Here is a 5,980-nt window from a genome sequence, read left to right as displayed (position 1 = left end):
GATTATAAGTTTTGGAAGCCTAAGGGACTGGACTTGCACTTAACTCAGAGTATCCAACTGGCTTATAGTCAGCCCTTGTTCTAAGTTCTTTCCTGAACTGGGAACACACGGCCGCTTATGCCTCTTTGCCTTAAGAGCGTTTATCCATTTTGGAAGCATAAGGGCCTTAGCCTGCCTTTTACTTAGAGCTTCCAACTTGCTTATTGTCCGCCTTTGTATTAGGTTCTTTCCTGAACACGAATATACTGCCAATTATGAGACTTCACCTTAAGAGCGATTAGATGTTTTGGAAAAATAAGGGATTTGGTGTGCATTTAATCCAGTCCGTCCTTCTTCTAACTTCTTTCCTCAACTGGAAACAATCTGCCATTTATAAATCTTCACTTAAAGATCGCGCTTATGTTTTGGAAGCGCAAGCGTATTTGCCTGCACTTAACTCAGAGTATCCAAAAAGCTTATAGTCGGCCCTTGTTCTAAGTTCTTTCCTGAACTGCGAACACACTGGCACTTACGGGATTTCACCTTAAGAGCGATTATAAGTTTTGGAAGTATAAGGGAATTGGTGAGCACTTAATTCAGAGTATCTAACTTGCCTCCAGTCCGTCCTTGTTCTAACTTCTTTCCTCAACTGGGAAAACACTGCCAGAATGGGTTTTAGTATTCAGCGCGATTTTACGTTTTGGAAGCCTAAGCCCACTGGAGAGCACTTAACTCAGAGTCTCCCACCGGCCTAGGGTCCGCCTTTGTTCTAAATACTTTCCTTAACTGGGAACACATGGCCACTTATGCCTCTTCACTTTAAGAGTGTTTATACGTTTTGGAAGCATAAGGGCCTTAGCCTGCCTTTTACTTAGAGCTTCCAACTTGCTTATTGTCCGCCTTTGTTCTAAGTTCTTTCCTGAAATCGAACATACTGCCAATTATGAGACTTCACCTTAAGAGCGATTATACGTTTTGGAAGTATTAGAGACTTGGTTTACACTTAATTCAAGGTATCCAACATGCCGCCAGTCCGTCCTTGATCTAAGTTCTTTTCTCAACTGGAAAACTCTACCAGAATGGGGTTTCATATTCAGCGGGATTTTACGTTTTGGAAGCCTATGCGCAAGTCTTTACTTCACCTTAAGTGCGATTATACGGTTTGGAAGCATAAGGGACTGGACTTGCACTAAACTCAGAGTATCCAACTGGCTGATAATCTGCCCTTCTTCTAAGTTCTTTCCTTAAATGGGAACTCCCGGCCAATTATGTCTCTTCGCCTTAAGAGCGATTATCCGTTTTGGAAGCATAAGGCCTTAGCCTTGTTTTACCTAGAGCTTCGAACTTGCTTAGAGTCCGTCTTTGTTCTAAGTTCTTTCTTGAACTGCGAGCACACTGCCACTTATGGGACTTCAACTTAAGTGCGATTATACGTTTTGGAAGCATAAGGGACTGACTTGCACTAAACTCAGAGTATCCAACTGGCTGATAGTCTGCCCTTCTTCTAAGTTCTTTCCTGAAATGGGAACTCCCGGCCGATTATGTCTCTTCGCCTTAAGAGCGTTTATCCGTTTTGGAATCCTAAGGCCTTAGCCTTGCTTTTACTTAGAGCTTCCAACTTGCTTAGAGTCCGTCTTTGTTCTAAGTTCTTTCTTGAACTGCGAACACACTGCCACTTATGGGACTTCAACTTAAGTGCGATTATACGTTTTGGAAGCATAAGGGATTGGACTTGCACTAAACTCAGAGTATCCAACTGGCTTCTAGGCTGCCCTTGTTCTAAGTTCTTTCCTGAAAAGGGAACACCCGGCCGCTTTTGGGACTTCACCTTAAGTGAGTTTATATGTTTTGGAAGCAAAAGCGCATTGGCAAGCACTTAACTCAGAGTCTCCCACCGGCCTAGAGTCCAGTCTGCCCTTGTTCAATATACTTTCCTTACTGGGAAAACACTGACACTTTTGGGACTTAACCTTAAGAGCGATTATACGTTTTCGAAGTATAAGGGAATTGATGTGCACTTAATTCAGAGTATCCAACTTGCCTGCAGTCTCTCCTTGTTCTAACTTCTTTCCTCTACCGGGAAAACACAGCCAGAATGGGTTTTCGTATTCAGCGCTATTTTACATTTTGGAAGGCTAAGCGCATTGGCGAGCACTTAACTCAGCATCTCCGACCAGATTAGAGTCCACCCTTGTTCTAAATACTTTCCTTAAGTGGGAACACACTGCCACTTAAGAGACTTACCTTAAGTGCGATTATACGTTTCGGAGCATAAAGGACTGGACATGCACTTAACTCAGAGTATCCAACTGACTTATAATCTGCCTTTGTTCTATGTTCTTTCCTGAACATCGAAGACATGGCCACTGATGGGATTTCTCCTTAAGAGCGATTATACGTTTTGGAAGTATTAGAGACTAGGTTTGCTCTAATTCAGAGTATCCAACTTGCGTCCAGTCTGTCCTTGCTCTAACTTCTTCCTCAACAGGGAAAAATCTACCAAAATGGGTTTCGTATTGAGCGGGATTTTACGTTTTGGAAGCCTATCCACATTGGCGAGCACTTAACTCAGAGTCTCTACCCAGCGTAGAGTCCACCCCTGTTCTATATACCTTCCTTAACTGGGAACACACTGCCACTTATGAAACTTCATCTTAAGAACGATTATACGTTTTGGAAGTGAAAGTCCATTAGCGAGCACTTAATTCAGAGTCTCCCACCGGCCTAGAGTCCAGGCCACCCTTGTTCAATATACTTTCCTTACTGGGAAAACACTGCCACTTATGAGACTTCACCTTAAGTGCGATGATACGTTTTGGAAGCATAGGACTGGACGTGCACTTCACTCAGCGTATCCAACTGGCTTATAGTCGGCCCTTGTTCTAAGTTCTTTCCTGAAATGCGAACACACAGCCACTTATGGGACTTCACCTTAAGTGCGATTATACGTTTTGGAAACATGAGGGACTGGACTTGCACTAAACTCAGAGTATCCAACTGGCTGATAGTCTGCCCTTCTTCTAAGTTCTTTCCTGAAATGGGAACTCCCGGCCGATTATGTCTCTTCGCCTTAAGAGCGTTTATCCGTTTTGGAAGCATAAGGCCTTAGCCTTGCTTTTACCTAGACCTTCCAACTTGCTTAGAGTCCGTCTTTGTTCTAAGTTCTTTCTTGAACTGCGAACACATTGCCACTTATAGGACTTCAACTTAAGTGCGATTATACGTTTTGGAAGCATAAGGGATGGGACTTGCACTAAACTCAGAGTGTCTTACTGACTTCTAGTCTGCCCTTGTTCTAAGTTCTTTCGTGAAAAGGGAACACCCGGCCTCTTATGGGACTTCACCTTAAGTGCGATTATATGTTTTGGACGCAAAAGCGCATTGGCAAGCACTTAACTCAGAGTCTCTGACCAGATTAGCGTCCGCCCTTGTTCTAAATACTTTCCTTAAGAGGGAACACACTGCCACTTAAGAGACTTAACCTTAATTGCGATTATACGTTTCAGAGCATAAAGGGCTGGACGTGCACTTAACTCAGAGTATCCAACTGGCTTATAGTCTGCCCTTGTTCTATGTTCTTTCCTGAACTGCGAAGACACTGCCACTGATGGGATTTCTCCTTAAGAGCGATTATACGTTTTGAAAGTATTAGAGACTAGGTTCGCTCTAATTCAGAGTATCCAACTTGCGTCCAGTCCGACCTTGCTCTAACTTCTTTCCTCAACAGGGAAAACTCTACCAAAATAGGTTTCGTATTGCGCGGGATTTTACGTTTTGGAAGCCTTTGCGCATTGGCGAGCACTTAACTCAGAGTCTCTAACCAGCCTAGAGTCCGTCCCTGTTCTATATACCTTCGTTAACTGGGAACACACTGCCACTTATGAAACTTCATCTTAAGAACGATTATACGTTTTGGAAGCAAAAGCGCATTGGGGGGCACTTAACTCGGAGTCTCTCACCGGCCAAGAGTCCAGTCCGCCCTTGTTCAATCTCCTTTCCTTTCTGGGAAAACACTGCCACTATTGAGACTTCACCTTAAGGGCGATTATACGTTTTGGAAGCATAAGGGACTGGACTTGCACTAAACTCAGAGTATCCATCTGGCTTCTAGTCTGGCCTGGTTCTAAGTTCTTTCCTGAAATGGGAACACCCGGCCGCTTATGGGACGTCACCTTAAGTGCTACAATACGTTTTGGAAGCAAAAGCGCATTGGCGCGCACGTAACTCAGTGTCTCCAACCTGCCTAGAGTCAGCCCCTGTTCTATATACTTTCCTTAACTGGGAAAACACTGACACTTACAAGACTTCACCTTAAGTGCTATTCTACGTTTTGGAAGCAAAAGCGCATTGGTGGGCACGTAACTCGGAGTCTCTCACCGTCCAAGAGTCCAGTCCGCCCTTGTTCAATCTCCTTTCCTTTCTGGGTAAACACTGCCACTATTGAGACTTCACCTTAAGGGCGATTATACGTTTTCGAAGCATAAGGGACTGGACTTGCACTAAACTCAGAGTATCCAGCTGGCTTCTAGTCTAGCCTGGTTCTAAGTTCTTTCCTGAAATGGGAACACCCGGCCGCTTATGGGACTTCACCTTAAGTGCGATTATATGTTTTGGAAGCAAAAGCGCATTGGCGAGCACTTAACTTAGAGTCTCCAACGTGCCTAGAGTCAGCCCCTGTTCTATATACTTTCCTTAACTGGGAAAACACTGACACTTACAAGACTTCACCTTAAGTGCTACTATACGTTTTGGAAGCAAAAGCGCATTGGCGCCCACGTAACTCAGTGTCTCCAACCTGCCTAGAGTCAGCCCCTGTTCTATATATTTTCCTTAACTGGGAAAACACTGACACTTCCAAGACTTCACCTTAAGTGCTATTATAAGTTTTGGAAGTAAAATTGCATTGGCGGGCACTTAACTCAGTCTCCCACCGGCCTAGAGACCAGACCACCCTTGTTCAATATCCCTTCCTTTCTGGGTAAACACTGGCACTTAGGAGATTTCACCTTAAGTGCGATTATACGTTTTGGAAGCATAAGGGACTGAACTTGCACTAAACTCAGAGTATCCAACCGGCTTCTAGTCTGCCCTGGTTCTAAGTTGTTTCCTGAAATGGGAACACATGGCCGCTTATATGTTTTGGAAGCAAAAGCGCATTGGCGCTCACGTAACTCAGTGTCTCCAACCTGCCTAGAGTCAGCCCCTGTTCTATATACTTTCCTTAACTGGGAAAACACTGACACTTACAAGACTTCACCTTACGTGCTATTATAAGTTTTGGAAGAAAAAATTGCATTGGCGGGCTCTTAACTCAGTCTCCCACCGGCCGAGAGACCAGACCACCCTTGTTCAATATCCCTTCCTTTCTGGGTAAACACTGGCACTTAGGAGACTTCACCTTAAGTGCGATTATACGTTTTGGAAGTATAAGGGACTTCCCTTGCACTAAACTCAGAGTATCCAATTGGATTCTAGTCTGCCCTGGTTCTAAGTTGTTTCCTGAAATGGGAACACCCGGCCCTTTATGGGACTTCACCTTAAGTGCGATTATATGTTTTGGAAGCAAAAGCGCATTGGCGAGCACTTAACTCAGAGTCTCCAACGTGTCTAGAGTCAGCCCCTGTTCTATATACTTTCCTTAACTGGGAACACACTGCCACTTACAAGACTTCCCCTTAAGTGCTTCTATACGTTTTGGAAGCAAAAGCGCATTGGCGCCGATGTAACTCAGTGTCTCCAACCTGCCTAGAGTCAGCCCCTGTTCTATATACTTTCCTTATCTGGGAACACACTGCCACTTACAAGACTTCACCTTTAGTGCTATTGTACGTTCTGGAAGCAAAAGCGCATTGGTGGGCACTTAACTCGGAGTCTCTCACCGGCCAATAGTCCAGTCCGCCCTTGTTCAATCTCTTTTCCTTTCTGGGTTAACACTGCCACTATTGAGACTTCACCTTAAGGGCGATTATACGTTTTGGAAGCATAAGGGACTGGACTTGCA

Source organism: Meles meles, chromosome 3 (assembly GCF_922984935.1).
Source record: "Meles meles chromosome 3, mMelMel3.1 paternal haplotype, whole genome shotgun sequence".
Taxonomy (NCBI): domain Eukaryota; kingdom Metazoa; phylum Chordata; class Mammalia; order Carnivora; family Mustelidae; genus Meles; species Meles meles.
The sequence above is the reverse complement of the archived record's forward strand: the minus strand, read 5'-3'. Positions refer to the sequence as shown.